The 22,562-nt window shown below is 38.8% G+C and overlaps 2 long non-coding RNA genes across 2 annotated transcripts; both read left to right on the plus strand.

The window, feature by feature from the left end:
* Positions 1 to 7,160: 7,160 nt before the first annotated feature.
* On the plus strand, positions 7,161 to 11,180 carry LOC117298823. Its single transcript, XR_004520002.1, has 3 exons — positions 7,161 to 7,466; positions 7,675 to 7,966; positions 10,853 to 11,180. It is a non-coding gene; the product is annotated as an uncharacterized LOC117298823 (long non-coding RNA).
* Positions 11,181 to 15,572: 4,392 nt separating this feature from the next.
* LOC117298824 lies at positions 15,573 to 19,062 on the plus strand. Its single transcript, XR_004520004.1, has 3 exons — positions 15,573 to 15,659; positions 15,866 to 16,157; positions 18,977 to 19,062. It is a non-coding gene; the product is annotated as an uncharacterized LOC117298824 (long non-coding RNA).
* The last annotated feature ends 3,500 nt before the right edge of the window (positions 19,063 to 22,562 follow it).

Consider the following 22,562-nt stretch of genomic DNA (forward strand, 5'->3'; position numbering starts at 1 on the left):
ATCATGGTTCACAAACCATGAAAACTTGCGCATCTTAAAACACGATTTATATAAAAATTGAAGCATCAAATTCATGATTTACAAATCAGGTTTTATAAACCATGAAAATTGAAGCAACAAAACCATGGTCCAATCTTAGCTGATTAGCAGAAAGTATTGCTCAACACAAATATAGTGGGGAACCAGTCACAACAATAACATTTATATAAACTTTGTGGAATGTTGGCTGGTAACCTGTGTTTTGCTTACAGGCTTCAGGAAATTAATTAGCCTTTAGTCAAGGCGCACGCTGCACACCGGACGGCAAGCACAACCCCAAAAATGTAACGCACGAAAAAAGACTACCAGCGCGAGCAGCGTAAGCCGCGAAGCGCCTTCAGCAACTCGTTTTTCTTTACATTTTGCCAACGATTTTGGTTGGAGAAAATGTAATGTATAATGCATTCGAACGTTCTAGTGACATCATGCAAGAAATCGTGGCTTCTTATTGGCCAGCAAATCTCCTTTCTAATGCATTATACTTTTATAGTATCTTTGGTATGAATGCTGCTTTTAGGAAAAACATGCCTTCATCGAGTTGGACTTATTAAAACGAAGAACTCTGAGCTGTACATTTTTATGTAAAATTTGTAAGTATGAAAGTTAATATGGGGTTTCCCGACGTTCATTTTTAAAACAAATTATGTGTTAAACTTACAAGGCAATCAATTACAAAGGACAAAGTTTGGCGAATAGAAAGAAGAATAATGAATTCTCAAAAAAAGTAGCTTCACGCGAATTATGTTAATGAGATGTTTGAATTTGCCGCTTGCTTGCAGGAAAGCCTAGTTATATTAACTACTTGAAACTATAGAAAAAAAGTCTCATCCCCTATAAATAGGAGACCGGGGCAGAACCAAATGTTTTTATTGGGGGGGGGGATCCGAACGACGGCGTACCAAGGATTTTGTGTGACGTGCGTTTACCCCCCCCCCCCACCCCACTCCCGGGGGTGGGGAAGTTAACATGGGCTGAACATGGGGGTGATTTAAAAGAGGGCACTATCGGAAGACTTGGTACAAAGTTGAGGGGGGGGGGTCTCTCCTGCCACGCAGGAATTCGGTACCGTTGGATTGGACCTATTAAAATTAATACAAGACGTATACACAAAACTAACATATTTCGCAGTTATGAGTTACATCCGAAAATCTGGAACGGTTATAATGTGTCCAAGCAGGAAAATAATCCCCAAGAGAAATACACAATCTAAGATTACAGTCACGCACTCGGATTCAAATTGTGGCATACAAATAAATGATATATTTTTTGTATGGGCCTAAACCACATTACAATAAAACGGAATGTTTATCAAAAAGCTACTCTATCTTACGCTGATGTAGGCTTCAAACCAAAGGTTTTATTGCCATTAAATTTAAGAGTGACTACCAAACGCACACCTCCCCTTTTAAAGAGATTGGCGATACGGATATTAACTTGATTTCTTTTGAATGATGTTGAATTTTTGTTTACATTAAGTGCAGACTGTACTTTTGACATTGGTCCAAAGACCAGTCTCTCAAAAACTAATGCGACGTTACAAAATATAGGCATATGGATGGGAGCCATGACGTGTTTGAATGTGTCCTCGCCATTGATGCTGCAGCCTTAAAGGCACCGCACACTTTTGGTAATTACTCAAAGTATTGTTAGCATAAAAACTTACTTGGTAAAAAGCAATGGAGAGCTGGGCCCAATTTCATAGAGCTGCTTAAGCAGAAAGTTGAGCTTAAGCAAAACAAATCCTTGCTTAGTAAAATCAGATTACCGGCCAAGACTCCACTCACTTGTTGTGCTTAGTGAACAACAGCTTAATACCAGTCACAAGCAATGTATAGCATAACATTTTAGCCAGTAACATGTGTAAAATAAGCGAGCTATTTTCGTGATTAAGCAAATCTTTTGCTAAAGCAGCTCTATGAAATTGGCCCCTGTTGATATCATAAAACATTGTGATAAATTGCTCCCTCTGAAGTAACGTAGTTTTCGAGAAAGAAGTAGTTTTCCACTAAAATATTCGAAGGTTGAATTCGAGACCTCAGAACTAGACTTCGAGGTCCCAAAATCAAGCATAATTCTAAAAGCACATAACTTCGTGTGACGGGGGTGTTTTTTCTTCCACCATCACGCAAATTCGACGACCAATCAGTTCAAATTTTCACAAGTTTGTTATTTCGTGCATGTGATAAGATACACCATGTGAACTGGTCTTTGACAATTACCGAAGGTGTCCTATGCCTTAAAGCTGCAGGCCTAATTTATCCATGTTTATCAGAGTCAATACGTTCATGTAGTCCAGAGTATTGTTGCTACACCGTCACGACGGTTTACAGCAAACATTCTTTTGACACTGGTCCAAAGACTGATGTGACGTTGCAATGGTTGTGTGGCCTTTTCGAAACAATTACGGCTTCGGGTCTAGAGTTTGACAAAATTGCGCGTGCTTTCCGTACGTGCTCAGGGTTCAGACGAGAGAACGGAGCCTGATGAAGCCGATTTGAAAGCCGAAACCGTGAACTCGAAAAGGGCCTATGAATGAAGAGCCATATTATGTTGAATGGGTTTCGCCATTTTTTTCCCTGCATGCCAAGCCTATAGGCATTACTGCTGTACCCTTGTTTCGTATACCATTCTAGTGATGGCCAATCACGGAGAGCTAGAGCTGCCCGAAGGAGGACATCAAATCACGCATATCAAAGTTTATTTATCCAAGAAAGCCCAGAGCCGAAATGGTGAAAACGGAGATGTCCGTTTTTCTCATGTGCCCAACCACGGGTTTAAACATAATCTGGTGCATCCCCGCCATGATGACTTGTGTACTGAGATACATAGGCTGTTTAAACTGCATGTCACCGACTCTCTACAACTATCCTGGTCAGGTATGTTCAATGGTTTTGCCAAATAGAACACGATGATAATAACAAAATACAAAAAGTCGAGTTGTCGGGATAAATATTGCAGCCGATAGTATACATTTTATGAAGCTATAGTTAGGGCTATTTAAAGGCAGTGGACAATATTGGTAAATACTCAAAATAACTATTAGTCACAAAACCTTACTTGGTAACGAGTAATGGTAGTATAAAACATTGAGAAACGGCTCCCTCTGAAGTAACGTAGTTTTCGTGAAAGAAGTAAAGAAGTGAAACCACACATTGCAATTACTTCGTGTGACAAGGGTGTTTTTTCTTTCAATATTATCTCGCAATTTCGACGACCAATTTAGTTCAAATTTTCACAGGTTCGTTATTTTATGCATATGTTGAGATACACCAAGTGAGAAGACTGATCTTAGACAATGAACCCTTCCCATGAAATATGCTAGTTACATTCACGCGTGCGTATAGACCCTTTTGGTTGGCAAACGCCATAGAGTTTTGTGCACTGAGCAGACGCGCGATCGCATCTACGTCACGCAGCCATTAGTCGTGTACAAAACAGCACGATGTTCCCTCATTTTGCCAACAAAAACGTTAGTGCGCACGTGCTATGTGCAATTTACATAATTTCATGGGAAAGGTCTATTACCAATAGTGTCAAGTGTCTTTAACATCTACTTTATGCTTTTTACTTTTTAAGATCCGGGTGAGGAAGGTCTGGTGAAGTTCAACACAGATGATGAGCTGTTGGAAGCCATTCCTCGAATGGAAAGAGACGGCCAATCTTTGGTCATATATGCAGAGGCAAGAAGTACAAGAACCATATTTGAAAGCATTTTTGACGATCTTTTCCATTGCCATGGAGATGCATTTACGGTGGGATATTTTTTGGGGGGATTTACTGTTGTACTCATGAGGGTGGCAATCATTGCAATCGCTGTAAACAATAGTAAAAGTGGTCTGAAAAGATGAGGGCTGTAAACCTAGGCCTAGGTGTCAAATTAAGCTCATAATTGACGTTAAGCTTTGCATGGTGTTGAAGGATACGTCTAAACTATAATAAAAGTAATCTTTAGGGTACAACCATGTAATAATTCTCTTTTGAAGGAGTGTAGCTCATAAATATTTGAAAACCAAACAACAAACTGCTTACTTTATAACTGTTATCATGTTATGTAACTGATACTACGTGTAATTTGACTACCAAAAATGGTTGGCGTGGCAGTCAGACAGTAATTGTGTGTAACAGTAACAGTGTGTGTAGCAATGCAAGGGATCATGGTTATGCAATATGGCTTATAGGTACTGTCAAGTTTCAATCTTAACCAGCAGACGAATTCGGTAGCTGCAACTAATGGGAATTCGTGGGTTTTTCCTGAGAAAGAACGAGAAATTCCAAGCATTTTTAGGTTGAGAATATTTTAATGATTTGTAAAGATTAATGTTTTTGCTATCACAGTTTTCCTTTGAGGAGGAGAACCAATGGACCGTTCCTGCTTTCCACTAAGCTCCGCCCACCGCGCACGTGAACAAGACACGTGTACGAAAACTCCCAATGACATTCTGCACGATTCTGCCGCGCGTGCCAAATATACGCGCACGCATGACCGAGTTTGTCCGACCACAATAATTGCTGTGATTGGTCAAATGGGTGAACGCGCACAGTTTGATTGATAGGCCGGATCGGTCCATTCAGGAGAACGAGCCTCGTTGTACGAGGTTCGACAAACCATGCTTCGACCCCTTACAAGTATTCTGCCTGCTTATTGGTTTAGAGCGCGTCACATGACATGTCTTGGTTTTGCTAGACGGCGGCCGTGTGATAGTGCGTCGGTTTGCCATGCTATCATGTGTGCAGCACCCAGACGACCGTTGCGTGTACGAGGATGATAAATTAATAGTCTGTAACCATTTCGGATTGCACGACACTACATGCAGTACAGTAAAAGTGTTTGCAATCTGTATTCGCGTCGTCCGTGGATTGTAGCATTCAGGTCTGTAACTTAATAATAAAAGTACAGTATTTAGAAATGTTTGGGGTGTTATAAAACAAATATTGACTGCTTTTACTCGTGCAATGGTTAAAAACTATGACTCCCTCGGTGATCCCCGGAGCGTTCTATTTTCTCTCGGCTTCGCCTAAAAAAATAGAACGCTCCGGGGATCACCTCGGGAGTCATAGTTTTAACCATCGAGGCAGTCAATATTTGTATACTGTGTGCCGTGCGGTATAGTATTTATGCAGTTCGTGAATTCAGAACGGGCTACACAGTACCCTGACAATGAATCGACTATCCTGCGTCCTGGGTAAATTTTACGCCCGATGCGTTTAGATAGCTGCAAATAATTGATCGGGTGTGGATTTATAAAAAGTGGTTTCTAAAAAATTCAGATCATATAAGCATCCTTGTCCCACAGAGTTTTAATTTAATTTCAATAATAATTAATAAATTAGTAGTGATTTTTTTGAAAGCTCAAACTAATTTTTTTTTTAAATAAAAATTGTAATGAGTATTTTTGTTTGTTAATACTTTTTCGTTGATATAATTTAAAACAAAGATTTAACTTCAGAGAAAAATAACATGTTCTTCGTTTTAACCTGGTTTATCGATCCGAAACGCGCGAGTAGCTAGCTGCACAGCTTATAAACAAGAAATAAATAATCTTCTAGTTATTATATCCAGTTTGTTAGTACGGAAGTTAATTATAGGTTTTTGTTCAATAAAGACATTTCCTGCACTCTTCCATTTGTATATGAACAGTTATTTCGCATCTACAGTTTAAACATAATTCACTTTTCGCATACGAATTATCTTCATTCACAAAATGAAAATTTCTGCGAAAAAAAAAATTGTAACGTGAAAATCGAATAGCTAGCTATTTCTTTTAAATTATTTTAATTCTTTAGACATAAAATACACAATAGAATTACAAGTTGGACAGTTGAAATGCTATTCCCCATGGGCGATAGGTCATTTTGATCGCCGGTGCGGATGGGAGTAATAGTGAATGTCACGTGAAGTAAGTTCCACCAATCAAATGACAAGGATATGTATGTCAGTTATATAATAAGGCCCAGTCAAGGCCCTTGGGTAAACAACTCCTGTTAAGGGAAAGCTGTGCGCGTTGGGCAAGTTCGCGTACTGTGTCACGCCCATGTTTCAACACTTTTTACTGGTCATAAACAAAGGTTTATACACGTCCACGTGACGCGCTCTCCACCAATAGGAATAGCGAAACTGTATGAGGTATTTATGAATACTTTATACTGAAAATACAAAGTCTGACCCTGACCGAAGGTGAGCCCACTTCAAACCCCCTTTTCCGGATCCCTAGCTATTATGGATTGACAACGTCTGCATGACTGATAGACTTGATTACAAGTCTGAAGTCGCGAATATGTATCAGTATCAGCCACGCAAAACTCCCCACACCATGCCCTAACTCTTGATCTCATAGGCTATTATGACGGAGGTTAATCCACAAGAGGGCGCTATTTCAGGCAAAAATATTTTGGCTATCGGGTAAATTAAAAGCATTGTACTTTTAGTCAGTATAAAATACCTTTTCGCAAATACCGGGGCGCGCGCGTAAAGCTTGGAATTAGGTGCATTGTGGTCTAGCTGGTATCCAAATTTGATCCATATATATCCCACAATGCACCTCATTCAACAGTCTGCGCTTGCGCATTGGTATTTGCGATAAGGTCTATGGAGATCAATGACTAAAAGCCACGATCACAGCCCAACGAAGACTGTCAATGTAGGATTAGATAGTTCAGTTGCTGAATGGAACACACACATGCGTAAACCAATATGTTGTACTTTCCAAGTTCCAGTCAAGTTGTATGTTCCTCCCGAATTGAATAACGTTACAACTCATAAACGCATCCTATACTTTATTTTTGGTTTTCTCCATGTAAGGAATGGACAACTCATTCTACGTATCGAATTAATGTTGTTTTCTCCATTTTGTATAATTATTATAAAATGTTTTGAGGTCCTTCACGCCGATGTGCATAATAAATTCTACGAAATGCTCTTTAATAGAGGCCTGCACAATCATGATTGTAAACGATGAAGCTAAAAACGATACGGGGAGGCTACATGTCATAATTTCATTATTCATAATATTATTATTAATTATTTTATAAGTATTGGACACCTTTACGACACAAGGTGGCAGCAGCACTGTTTCAGTATAGTTTGGGTATTCACACGGGGAATTCCATTCGAAGTCAAATCCTCCACATTTCACATAATATAAACACTGCCGTGGATAGTGTTACTTCTAAACATCTTTTTTTTTACGAGCATACATCTTTTTTTACGAGCAGCAAACACGGAACAACCTTGTACACAAGGATAAAATCACACATTAAATCAAAGCTAGGCTTAAAATGATGTAATTGAGTTTGGATTCGGGGGCATCCCCTTTCCAAACACATAGTTCCTTCCTCAGAAGCGCTGGTTTGTTAAACGCTCGAAAGTCGTTGCTTCGGTGAGGGGCGTATACAAAGTATTCTCAAAACAACACTTTGTGGCAACCACAGTAAGTACATAATAATTTGTATGTGAAACAGTTTTGTTCAGGAGGCCTACGTGTTTGATTTCGTAGTTTGGTTTTATACATGGATCATCATAATAGTACTTATAATGGATCATAGTCTGTGTACTCAGGAGCGTCCGTCTGGAACGGGTGTATGTACATGTATAAATACAGAAAGTAAATTGTACGTGTCTCCTCGCGTTTTTTGCAGTAAGCCTACTCAGAGTCAGACTGCTCCTATTCTGGAATATCGTTGCTGCACCATCATCGTCATATCCCATCAACTCTGGTGATGGCTGACAACGAAAATCTAGCGGATGGAACACGCCTGAAAGTGACGTACTACAAGACCGCTCCGAGTCGAAATGGTAGAGACGGAGAAACCCGTTTTACTCGTGTACCTACTCATGGCACTGCGCATCCCCGTTATGAGGATGTGTGTTCTGTCATACATAAGATTTTCAAACTAGATCAGACCGAACCTCTTCAACTGTATTGGAAAGGTAATTAACTGCAAAACAATTGTATCACCTCCGAATTTTCCCCAGACTTTATTATGTCTCAGAGTTTCCATAATATCACTGCACAAAACGCCACATTTTTCTGTTGGCCTTTTGCCTTCCAATTATATACAAACATAGAGCTATATACTCTATGTATACAAACAAAAGTTAGGCTCTTCCGCAAAGAGGAAACCCACCGCTGTAATGATCTTTGATCTGCGGTGTGATCAATTCAAACAACAGAGGGCGTCACTATCCTTGGTTCGATTCCTAGGCCGTGTCCGAAACGACGACTTCGGCTACAGCTACGTCTAGATCAGCGCGTCTGTCAGTGTTGAAGAATAGGCAGACGCGCGCGATCTAGCCGTAGCTGTAGCCGAAGTCGCCGTTCGGACACGGCCTTAGCTTCCGAGCCCCCGACAGTCGCAACTAGTCGTTAGCTGAGCTAATTAACTCAAGAACGAAGAGCGCGCCCTCTGTCGGGTTATCACGAGTATTGTATAAGATAGACGAGTGACCAAACACCAATACAAAACCGACTTTCTGCTTTCAGGAACATCTTTCACCAAGTTTACTTAAAAAAATAAAAAAAAAAAAACGACTGGGTGGGATAATAACTATATTGTTTACTGGGCAAGTTATGATGGCAACCAATTATTTACGGAAGGTGAAATAATTATTGTTTCCATGCGCAAGAAAATTGTTTTGTAACATTATTAATATCTAGCTGCCGCCATTATTATTATCTGGCGGCCCTCACTTTATTATGTGGCGGCCACCGCATAATGACATGGCAGCCACCACTGTGTTACCTGACGTCCACCACTGACTACTGGCGGCCGCCAGTGGCGGGCCGACAGATAATTTATGTGGAAAAAATGCTTCACCTGGCACTTCCGGCTTCCGTACACAATGGAGCTCAGTATGGGCGGCCATCAGGGCAAAAAAGACAACTACAAAAATAAAAAGATTGCCAAAAATAAAAAAAAGATTGCCAGAATTATACCAATCGCCAGATTATATCAATACCCAGAAATACATGAATTCCCAGAAATGTATTATCCCGAAATGTATAAATTTCCAGGAATATATCAAGCGCCACAAATATATTAACCTCCAGAAATAAATCAAACTTCGAAATATATAAATTCCAAGAAATATATACCAAGCGCCACAAATGTCCCGTGTGTGTGTGTCTGTGTATAAATTATCCGGTGTCCTGTGATCTGTGGTTATATTCTTTTTTTTACCTTTTACCTCTTACCAAAGATCCACAAAAACCCACCAGATGGTACTCGGTTTTGGTGGGAAGGCCGATTATCAGTGGTTGTGGGGCTCCAACTCAACAAATCTCAAAATATTATGGACTTTTTCCTGCTCCCTATCGTCAAGCAACAAAGCACATACAACACAGCAGAATTGACCCGCTTCACGGAATCGAATGATGGCCACAGAAATTCAATGTTGATTGCACCACCTAATCAAGAAAGAAACAACTCCACCGCTTGTTTTTACTTTGCCATTTTCCCCACAGATCAAACACTCAAATCTCAAACGTGCACTGTTCAAACATTGGCACCTTATTAATGATAGTGATTTCCTTCACAACCTTTTTCCTGCACTTCCTCTGTTAGCCTTCAAAAGACAAAAGACATAAAAGACCAACTAATTCGAGCTAGATTGCAAGCTTCAACCGAAGAAAACACAATCAAAAAAATGGACGAACAGAACTTGCAAATCCTGCTTGACCTACTACAGGAACAAGAGTTGGGTACACAAAACTAAAAACTAAACCAGTGCTTTGATCTAGACGAGACTACGTATACCAATAACAAACGAATATACATGTCTCGCCGGATCCTCTTGTCTAAATAAACCAAAACTCTCATAAAAAGGATAAAAGCAAAACAAATTGTGACTGATGAAGTGCAGCTTACATAAAGCACTGAAAATATGTTCTTGAGCCATCCATTTAAAGGTATACATAAAATGGCTCGATATTATTATCATAAAAAAAAAAGGTTCATTTTTACCCCCTCCAGCCTTCCGTTTCTCCTTGAAACCCCAACTCTTTTTTTGCATTTAACCATAAAACATAAGGTCTGTTCTAACCAATGCCTTGACTATTTGGAATACAACAAATCAACGTCAAACTGTTAGGGAATGGTTATTAAAAAAGACCACTGAATGCTCTGTGCTGAATGTGAACATAATGAGAGTTTGAGCTCCACTGAGTCCCAAGTCGATCCTCCATGTCCTCTGGTCCGTTTTTAACGAGCTGTTCACGCTAGCGCCCTCTCTAGCTAGCTCTGTAGGCCCCTTCTGCACAATGCGCTCTTGATTGTATTGATTATTTCTGGCGCTTGATATATTTCTGGGGATTGATATATTTCTGGCGCTTGTACGTTTCTGAAGCTTGATTGTGGCGCTTGGTACATTTCTAGGAATTGATATAATTATTTCGGGGTTTTATTTATTTCTGGTAGTTGATATATTTTTGGCGCTCAATATATTTCTTGGACTTTATATATTTCAGGGGAGGGGAGTATTTCTGGGGATTGATATATTTCTGGGAATTTATATATTTCTGGGGATTGATATATTTTCGGGAATTGATACTATTTCTGGGGATTGATATATTTCTGGGAATTGATATTATTTCTGGGGATTGATATATTTCTGGGATTTGATGAATTTCTGGTGATTGATAAATTTCTTGATATATTTCTATAGGGATCGATATATTTCTGGCAATTGGTTTTATTTTTTGTGGTTGACTCGATATATTTCTGGCAATCTTTTTATTTTGGTAGTTGTCTTTTTTGCCCTGATGGCCGCCCATAGCCCTGTGTGTTTTTTACTCTCTATGCTTTTATTTTTTTTAAGACCCGGGTGAGGGCAGTGTCTACAATATCAACTCGGATGATGAGCTTACTGAAGCCATTCCCCGAATGGAGAGAGATGGTCAATCTTTGGCCATGTATGCACAGCCTATAAGGCGCACGTACGGTGCAATGATCGGGGAACACTTCTGGAAAGCTACAACTGTTATAACAGCGATTGGATTCATAATTGCAGCAACAATTGCGTGCTTTAAAAAAATAAAATAAAACGAAGATGATCTGAATGGGAAACTTTAAGGCGCTAGGTGGCAGCAGACTTACTTGGTAAATTTCCATTGTTTAAAGTCACCTGGAAGTGGTATTTTTTTTAAATAAAGCTTTTGTCACTATAACATGTGTTTTTATGAGAGGAATGTGAATAAAAAGTTAACTAAGGTTTAAAAATATTAGTTTTGATTGTATTTACAAATTTACGAGTAGGCCCCGACCCGAGAGGGCGCTGTCCGTGACGTAATTCAAGGCGCGATATTTGAAGAGAAAATGTGTAGTCAGGCCCCCGTACATTACGTCTGGGAACATGGCACATCAAAACAAATTTAGACACGATTTTACACACATACGTACATTGAAACTTGAACATGTTGAACGCCTAGTGGTTTTTACAAAAGCTATTGCTGCTATTTTTATTTAACTATGCGACTTTTTAGTGACCAATTGTAAGATGTGGGTCATTCTACGTATTATTATAGAAATACGGCCACGGAGCAGACTGCACGCACGCACTATGGCTGCTGTATAATGTGCGGACGGTCACATAGGACCTGCACGCACGGTGAGTCGCATGCAGTACCAACACAAAATCGTGTCACTTAACATACCCTCAAAGTTCAAACTTACCCGAATTTGTTCACGTTTAGCAAATGCTCCTCTGGGTTCGTCATGTCTTTCAGATACCTTCTTCGACTTCCCACTAGCTGGAAAAATTGTTGGGACGGCGTCGTGTTTAAGAATGGCTCTTCTCGTCATGTCAAATGAGTGGTGTATCCCGGATTCGAAGCACGACGGCTCGAAGTGTTCGCTGCAGCATAGCGCTGAGAAAGACGTCGGACCGGACCACTTTGCTCTAGTTAATCTGACTTTCGCAGCCCACAACCGCCTATACTTGGGATCTGCAGGAAACAGATGAAGACTGACCCCATCTTTAGTTGTTTTGCTGCATCCAGCAGCAATACACCTGGTCGGCATTGCCGGAAAAATTCCAGAAAAAAAACCTTTTTCGCAGCGTACAAACTCACGTCTTAGAATTACATGTACTTTTGCACGTGTGTTTATCTACGCATCGAGGGGGGTCTATGTTTGATCGAGGCAAAGTCTTCCTTTTCCTAAGTCACAAAAGGGGTAGGCGGAGTCAACCCCCCAAGCACTTAATTAATTTTTTTAACATATAAATCGTGACAAACAATTACTCAAAAAATTGTTTTATTGTTAATAAACATATACTCTTATGTTTAAAAAAAAAAAAATCATATTGCCAGGTGCCTTTAAGTAGTTCTGTAGCATGCACTCATTACCGAGAACAATGGATTTTACCTGGTAAGTCTGCTGCCACTAACCGTCCCAAAAGTCCCCCATTGCCGAGGAGGATGTAAACGTTAATATTGTCTAATAAGCTCATAACAAATGAGAAAACGATTAATTTTCAAAAAGGCCACAGTTTTAGGCCTGTCTCCACCGTTTACCTAAACTTGTGCGTGTAATTTGACTACAAAAAATGGCTAGCGTGACAGTAACCGCGTGTGTCGCAATGCAATGGGTCATTGTATAATGCAGAGGGAGGCCTACTGTCACGTTTAAATCTTAATGATAACACTTGCAATGGGTGTCACTTTATACATAAATAGACTTGCAGGCAATTAAATGAAACTTTGAAACTGTTATCTTTGGGCTAAATTACAGAAGGTTTTATTTTAAAATGCTTATAGCTTAAGCTGTACAATGATTTTCAGAGAAGTGTATATAATATATATAAGAGATGAGCAAGTGTTAAAGATGCTATGTCAGGTTTGTTTTGGCCCCAAACATTAAAAAAATAGATTTTGTTGAGTGAATGGTATTTCAAAGAGTATCACCAGCTCTAACGAAAAAAAAAGTTTAACTTTTACTTTTAATGGTCAGGAACCATGACAAAAATTTAAAACGTTTCTTATAAAACACATAAGAATTGGTCACGTGATATACTGTCGGGATCCCGACAAAAAAATAATGTTGAGTACTTTATTTCACTGCTACCAATAATTGGCGGACTTTTTCGATCAATGGCTCAAATGAAAGCTTTTAACTTTCTCGACCCCCATCAAAATACCTATTGAATTTTAAATCCAAATTTTTGGGTCAATCGGCCAAAAATCTGACCGGGCAAGGAACATAGGCTTTTTTTTATGTAGGGCAGAGCCGTATGCAGGGATCCCAAGTGCGCCCTCAGTGTTCAGCTTGTAGGACAGTTTACTTTTTGGGCTTGTCACGTGACATCGTCATATTTTTGTATGCGATACTTTTTTCATGGAACCGTGGCCACAAACAAGAAATGTTTAATTAGAAAAGAACTAAGGGTAGTTGAAGGTCTTCTTACTATGACTATCTGCGTCACGAGTTAATTTTTACGCCCGTGCTCTTAGATAGTTGCATATTATTCGGGTGTGGATTACAAATTGTAGTTTCTAAAAAACTAAGATCAAGTTAAGCATCCTTGTCCCAGATTTTTTTTTTTCCCAATATATTTTTTTGGTAAAAAAGCTCAAACTTATTTTTTTTTAATTGTAACGAATATTTGAATTGTTTATAATTATTTGTTCTTTGATATAATATTAAAAAGTAGATTTGATAAAAAACAATTTTTTGTTTGACGTACACAGTCTATTAAAACAAAAAAGTCCGAGCTTAAAAGCTCAAACTAATTTTATAAACATTGTAACGAGTGTTTTTATTGTTCGTAATCATTGTTTCTTTGATATAATGTTAATAAATAGAATTGATAAACAAATCTTTGTTTGACGTACACAGTCTATTAAAACAAAACAAAATATGAGCTTCTGGTTATTGTGTAACTTAATACGGGAGTTATAACTAGGTTTTCACCGTTCATTACTATTTGCACATTGTTGCATTTGTAATCAGCATTTTTTCCTCTACAGATTAAACCGATTTCAATTGGAGGCATGCGAATTATGTTCATTACATTTATCATACGTTTGATTGAGCACAAAGGAAAAATGTATACGAAAGAAATTTCATTGTAAAAGCGTAATAGAATGACAGTGTGGATCAAGCTAGCAATTTTTGCAGACATAATAATGCTCAGTGATTACAAGTTGGATAGGGGCTAGACATTTTTATTAAAAACTATAAAAACTTATATGCACAGCCTGACCCATGCCTACGATAAAAACATAACTATTCACTGTATATTTATTAAAAAGAAGGAGATTGCATTGAAACGCTATTAAAACCACACATTCGCAGACAAAGCCTCAAAATTAATAATGTGTGGCTTATTACTACTTGATATTTACCGATATAAAAGTCCCACCTCCTGAAGGTGACCCCAGCTATATTATAGCTATTATGGATTGACAACGTCTGCATGACTCCTAGACTTAATTTCAAGTCTGAGATCGCGGTTTAAAAAAATGTTTCAGCATGAGCCTCGCAAAACTCTTCCACGGATTAGCTGTCAATGTTGTCCTATCCTGAACATCTGACGTGTTCATGATAAAAACAAGGATAGAAACCTGCTGCCTCTAAACCGGCGTGTACCTTCACCTTTGACGTACATGCATTTCACATAGAAATACGTAGTCAAATTCTATTGCGGACGTGACAGGAGTGTACTGTTTAGGCACCTATACAGAAAGCTCATGTCACTGTGCACGTTTATCCAAAATATCATTTTATCCAATGGAATCACTGATTCTATAGCAGGTACCTGTCTTTATCCTTGCGGATGAAGACATGGGCCCATCCAGTTTATCCCGGAGGTTAATCCACGAGAGGGCGCTACTTCGGCTATCGGGTAGACAAAAAGTCACGATCACAGACTTTGAACCAATATGCACAACTCCGGATTGACCCCACCCCAACAAAGTCTGCCATTTTTAGCGGCTGGTGACGGCAGCACCGTTTCGCTGGTTTGAGAAGTCAAATCTAAAACAATAGGTAAGTGTTATGTCTACATGTCTTTCTTTACATGCACGTATAACATTTTCATTGTGCACATGAGCATGGCTAAAGTCACCCTTTCGTTCAAGCCTCGAAAAGCTCAAAATGAAATGTTAGGATTTGTTTTGTATTTGGCATAGGGCCAATTGTTTGACGCAGTATAATTGTTTACGAATGCTAGGGGCAAGCAGACTGGTTGAATGAGGTGCATTGTGGGATATATATGGATCAAATTTGAATACCAGCTAGACCACAATGCACCTAATTCCAAGCTTTACGCGCGCGCCCCGGTATTTGCGAAAGGGTCTATGCACACGGGGAATTCCATTCGAAGTAAAATCCTCCACATTTCACATAATATTAACACTGCCGTGGATAGTGTTACTTCTATACATCTTTTTTTACGAGCATACATCTTTTTTTACGAGCAGCAAACACGGAACAACCTTGTACACAAGGATAAAATCACACATTAAATCAAAGCTAGGCTTAAAATGATGTAATTGAGTTTGGATTCGGGGGAATCCCCTTTCCAACAGAAGCGCTGGGTTTGTTAAACGCTCGAAAGTCGTTGCTTCGGTGAGGGGCCTTACCTATACAAAGTATTCTCAAAACAACACTTTGTGGCAACCACAGTAAGTACATAATAATTTGTATGTGAAACAGTTTTGTTCAGGAGGCCTACGTGTTTGATTTCGTAGTTTGGTTTTATACATGGATCATCATAATAGTACTTATAATGGATCATAGTCTGTGTACTCAGGAGCGTCCGTCTGGAACGGGTGTATGTACATGTATATACAGAAAGTAAATTGTACGTGTCTCCTCGCGTTTTTTGCAGTAAGCCTACTCAGAGTCAGACTGCTCCTATTCTGGAATATCGTTGCTGCACCATCATCGTCATATCCCATCAACTCTGGTGATGGCTCACGACGAAAATCTAGCGGATGGAACACGCCTGAAAGTGACGTACTACAAGACCGCTCCGAGTCGAAATGGTAGAGACGGAGAAACCCGTTTTACTCGTGTACCTGTTCATGGCAATGCGCATCCCCGTTATGAGGATGTGCGTTTTGTCATACATAATATTTTCAACCTAGATCAGACCGAACCTCTTCAGCTGTATTGGAAAGGTAATTAACTGCAAAACAATTGTTTCACCTCCGAATTTTCCCCAGACTTTATTATGTCTCGGATCGAATTATTTGTTTCCATACTATCACTGCACAAAACGCCACATTTTTCTGTTGGCCTTTTGCCTTCCAATTATATACAAACATAGAGCTATATACTCTATGTATGTATACAAACAAAAGTTAGGCTCTTCCGCAAAGAGGAAACCCACCGCTGTAATGATTTTTGATCTGCGGTGTGATCAATTCAAACAACAGAGGGCGTCACTATCCTTGGTTCGATTCCTAGCTTCCGAGCCCGACAGTCGCAACTAGTCGTTAGCAGCTGAGCTGATTAACTCAAGAACGAAGAGCGCGCCCTCTGTCGGGTTATCACGAGTATTGTATAAGATAGACGAGTGACCAAACACCAATGCAAAACCGACTTTCTGCTTTCAGGAACATCTTTCACCAAGTTTACTTAAAAAAACATTTAAAAAAAAACGACTGGGTGGGATAATAACTATATTGTTTACTGGGCAAGTTATGATGGCAACCAATTTACGGAAGGTGAAATAATTATTGTTTCCATGCGCAAGAAATTTGTTTTGTAACATTATTATACACATAATGAATGTTTATGAGTGCAATGGTGCGAATATGTTCATGAGTTGAAAGATGGAATGTTCTATTCAACGAGGCGGAGCCGAGTTGAATGGAACATTCCAGCTTTCAACGAATGAACATATTCGCACCATTGCACGAATGAAAAACATTCATTATTTGTTTTATATAACATCCAAGTAGAACTTTGTCATTTTGATTGAAACTTTCAAAACAAACAATTTCAACTGTAGAAGCCGAATGCTAGTAATTTTACTATGCCTTCTTGCAGTAACACCTGCTGCGTTACCAAAGACACGCGCACGCAGTGATGTTTTTACTCAGCTTTTTCGTTCCATCCGAAAAGTACCATTGCACGCTGGCAGCGTGCCAGCGTGCAATGGTACTTTTCGGATGGAACGAAAAAGCACGGTGAGTGACTCAGCGTGCAATGGTACTTTTTATTTGCTATCACGTGACGGACAATCCTCCAATCAAATGGCAAGGATCTGCTTGGGTGTTATATAATAATATCTAGCTGCCGCCAATACTATTATCTGGCGGCCCTCACTTTATTATGTGGCGGCCACCGCATAATGACATGGCAGCCACCACTGTGTTATCTGACGTCCACCACTGACTACTGGCGGCCGCCAGTGGCGGGCCGCCAGATAATTTATGTGGAAAAAATGCTTCACCTGGCACTTCCGGCTTCCGTACACAATGGAGCTCAGTATGGGCGGCCATCAGGGCAAAAAAGACAACTACAAAAATAAAAAGATTGCCAAAAATAAAAAAAAGATTGCCAGAATTATACCAATCCCCAGATTATATCAATACCCAGAAATACATGAATTCCCAGAAATGTATTATCCCGAAATGTATAAATTTCCAGGAATATATCAAGCGCCACAAATATATTAACCTCCAGAAATAAATCAAACTTCGAAATATATAAATTCCAAGAAATATATACCAAGCGCCACAAATGTCCCGTGTGTGTGTGTCTGTGTATAAATTATCCGGTGTCCTGTGATCTGTGGTTATATTCTTTTTTTTTACCTTTTACCTCTTACCAAAGATCCACAAAAATCCACCAGATGGTACTCGGTTTGGTGGGAAGGCCGATTATCAGTGGTTGTGGGGCTCCAACTCAACAAATCTCAAAATATTATGGACTTTTTCCTGCTCCCTATCGTCAAGCAACAAAGCAAATACAACACAGCAGAAAATACATGTCTTGCTGGATCCTCTTGTCTAAATAAACCAAAACTCTCATAAAAAGGATAAAAGCAAAACAAATTGTGACTGATGAAGTGCAGCTTATATAAAGCACTGAAAATATGTTCTTGAGCCATCCATTAAAGGTATACATTAAATGGCTCGATATTATTATCACAAAAAAAAGGTTCATTTTTACCCCCTCCAGCCTCCCGTTTCTCCTTGAAACCCCAACTCTTTTTTGCATTTAAACATCAAACATAAGGTCTGTTCTAACCAATGCCTTGACTATTTGGAATACAACAAATCAACGTCAAACTGTTAGGGAAATGGTTATTAAAAAAGACCACTGAATGCTCTGTGCTGAACGTGAACTAGTGATAGTTTGAGCTCCACTGAGTCCCAAGTCGATCCTCCATGTCCTCTGGTCCGTTTTTAACGAGCTGTTCAAGCTAGCGCCCTCTCTAGCTAGCTCTGTAGGCCCCCTTCTGCACAATGCGCTCTTGATTGTATTGATATATTTCTGGCGCTTGATATATTTCTGGGGATTGATATATTTCTGGCGCTTGTACGTTTCTGAAGCTTGATTGTGGCGCTTGGTACATTTCTAGGAATTGATATAATTATTTCGGGGTTTTGTTTATTTCTGGTAGTTGATATATTTTTGGCGCTCAATATATTTCTTGGACTTTATATATTTCAGGGGAGGGGAGTATTTCTGGGGATTGATATATTTCCGGGAATTGATACTATTTCTGGGGATTGATATATTTCTGGGAATTGATATTATTTCTGGGGATTGATATATTTCTGGGATTTGATGTAATTCTGGTGATTGATAAATTTCTTGATATATTTCTATAGGAATCGATATATTTCTGGCAATTGTTTTTATTTTTTTGTGGTTGACTCGATATATTTCTGGCAATCTTTTTATTTTGGTAGTTGTCTTTTTTGCCCTGATGGCCGCCCATAGCCCTGTGTGTTTTACTCTCTTTGCTTTTATTTTTTTTAAGTCCCGGGTGAGGGCAGTGTCTACAATATCAACTCGGATGATGAGCTTACTGAAGCCATTCCCCGAATGGAGAGAGATGGTCAATCTTTGGTCATGTATGCACAGCCTATAAGGCGCACGTACGGTGAAATGTTCTGGGCCAACTCCTGGAAAACTACTGGTGGAGTAGTGATTGGATTCATACTTGCAGCAACAATGGTAATCTTTAAAAAAATGATTAGAGCGAAGATGATCTGAATGGGAAACTTTGAGGTGCTAGGTGGCAGCAGACTTACTTGGTAAATTTCCATTGTTTAAGTAGTTCTGTAGCATGCGCTCATTACCGAGAACAATGGATTTTACCTGGTAAGTCTGCTGCCACTAACCGTCCCAAAAGTCCCCCATTGCTGAGGAGGATGTAAACGTTAATATTGTCTAATAAGCTCATAACAAATGAGAAAACGATTAATTTTCAAAATGGCCACCATTTTAGGCCTGTCTCCACTGTTTACCTAAACTTGTGCGTGTAATTTGACTACAAAAAATGGCTAGCGTGACAGTAACCGCGTGTGTCGCAATGCAATGGGTCATTGTATAATGCAGAGGGAGGCCTACTGTCACGTTTAAATCTTAATGATAACACTTGCAATGGGTGTCACTTTATATATAAATAGACTTGCAGGCAATTAAATGAAACTTTAAAACTATTATCTTTGGGCTAAATTACAGAAGGTTTTGTTTTAAAATGCTTATAGCTTAAGCTGTACAATGATTTTCAGAGAAGTGTATACAATATATATATAAGAGATGAGCAAGTGTTAAAGATGCTATGTTTGTTTTGGCCCCAAACATTAAAAAAAAAGATTTAGTTGAGTGAATGGTATTTCAAAGAGTATCACCAGCTCTAACGAAAAAAAGTTTAACTTTTACTTTTAATGGTCAGGAACCATGACAAAAAATAATTTTGAGCACTTTATTTCACTGCTACTAATAATTGGCAGACTTTTTCGAGCAATGGCTCAAACGAAAGCTTGTAACTTTCTCGACCCCCATCAAAATACCTATTAAATTTTAAATCCAAATTTTTGGGTCAATCGGCCAAAAATCTGACCGGGCAAGGAACATAGGCTTTTTTTTTATGTAGGGCAGAGCCGTATGTACGGATCCCAAGTGCGCCCTCAGTGTCCAGCTTGTAGGACAGTTTACTTTTTGGGCTTGTCACGTGACATCGTCATATTTTTGTGTGCAATACTTTTTTCATGGAACCGTGGCCACAAACAAGAAGTGTTAATTAGAAAAGAACTAAGGGTAGTTGAAGGTCTTCTTACGATTACTATCTGCGTCACGAGTTAACTTTTACGCCCGTGCTCTTAGATAGTTGCATATTATTCGGGTGTGGATTTACAAATTGTAGTTTCTAAAAAACTAAGATCAAGTTAAGCATCCTTGTCCCAGATTTTAATTTTTTTTTTCCAATATATTTTTTGGTAAAAAAGCTCAAACTTATTATTTTTAAATTGTAACGAATATTTGAATTGTTTATAATTATTTGTTCTTTGATATAATATTAAAAAGTAGATTTGATAAAAAAAATAGTTCTTTGTTTGACGTACACATCCTATTTAAACAAAAAAGTCTGAGCTTAAAAGCTCAAACTAATTTGATAAACATTGTAACGAGTGTTTTTATTGTTCGTAATCATTGTTTCTTTGATATAATGTTAATACATAGAATTGATAAACAAATCTTTGTTTGACGTACACAGTCTATTAAAACAAAACAAAATATGAGCTTCTAGTTATTGTGTAACTTAATACGGAAGTTATAACTAGGTTTTCCCCGTTCATTACTATTTGCACATTGTTGCATTTGTAATCAGCATTTTTTCCTCTACAGATTAAACCGATTTCAATTTGAGGCATGCGAATTATGTTCATTACATTTATCATACGTTCAATTGAGAACAAAGGAAAAATGTATAATTATACACTGTATATTTATTACAAAAGAAGGAGATTGCATTGAAACGCTATTAAAACCACACATTCGCAGGCAAAGCCTTAAAATTAATAATGTGTGGCTTATTACTACTTGATATTAAAATTACCGATATAAAAGTCCCACCTCCTGAAGGTGACCCCAGCTATATTGTAGCTATTATGGATTGACAACGTCTGCATGACTCCTAGACTTAATTTCAAGTCTGAGATCGGGGTTTAAAAAAATGTATCAGCATGAGCCTCGCAAAAACTCTTCCACGGATAAGCTGTCAATGTTGTCCTATCCTAAACATCTGACGTGTTCATGATAAAAACCAGGATAGAAACCTGCCTCTAAACCGGCGTGTACCTTCACCTTTGACGTACATGCATTTCACATAGAAATACGTAGTCAAGTTCTATTGCGGACGTGGCAGGAGTGTACTGTTTAGGCACCTATACAGAAAGCTCATGTCACTGTGCACGTTTATCCAATATCATTTTATCCAATGGAATCACTGATTCTATATATAACAGGTACCTGTCTTTATCCTTGCGGATGAAGACATGGACCCATCCAGTTTTATCCCGGAGGTTAATCCACGAGAGGGCGCTACTTCGGCTATCGGGTAGACAAAAAGTCACGATCACAGACTTTGAACCGATATTATGCAGAACTCCGGATTGACCCCACCCCAACAAAGTCCGCCATTTTTAGCGGCTGGTGACGGCAGCACCGTTTCGCTGGTTTGAGAAGTCAAATCTAAAACAATAGGTAAGTGTTATGTCTACATGTATTTCTTTCTCGGTCGTCGAAGTTGCGAGATAATAACGGAAGAAGAAAAAAAACACTTGTCACACGAAGTTGTGTGCATTCAGATGCTTGATTTCGGGACCTCAAATTCTAATTTTGAGGTCTCGAAATCAAATTCGTAGAAAATTACATCTTTCTCAAAAACTACGTTACTTCACAGGGAGCCGTTTCTAAATAGTTTTATACTACCAACAGCTCTCCATTGCTTATGAGTAATTACCAAAAGTGTTCACTGCCTTTAAATCATACAAATTGAAGTGCCCTGAAAACCCACCTCTTTTCTATACAACATTAATTACCTTGCTTGTGTGTTAATCATTCAGTCAATTTAACAGGTTATTTATTGGAGTTATGTGTATAGAGCCTAGAGATAACTTTATATTAGGCGCTATATAAATCGAATATTATTATAGGTTTTCTAATAAAATGATGTAATTGAGTTTGGATTCGGGGAAATCCCCTTTCTTAACACAGGTTAGGATAGTTCCTTCCTCAGAAGCGCTGGTTTGTTAAACGTTCGAAAGTCGTTGCTTCGGTGAGGGACCTATACAAAGTATTCTCAAAACAACACTTTGTGGCAACCACAGTAAAGTACAATTTTCATGTGAAACAGTTTTGTTCAGGAGGCCTACGTTACTGTGAAAATTTGAGCTAATTGGTCATCGAAGTTGCGACGAGTTCGTGTGCTTTCAGATAGGAATAAAAAACTTCTGAAAAGACTTCTGGCTAGAAGTCTTTTACTATTTTGGTGAGACTTGCCTCTTGCTAAAAATCCATGCTACTTTAAAAGGAGCCGTTTCTCACAATGTTTTATA

Source organism: Asterias rubens, chromosome 13, assembly GCF_902459465.1.
Source record: "Asterias rubens chromosome 13, eAstRub1.3, whole genome shotgun sequence".
Taxonomy (NCBI): Eukaryota; Metazoa; Echinodermata; class Asteroidea; order Forcipulatida; family Asteriidae; genus Asterias; species Asterias rubens.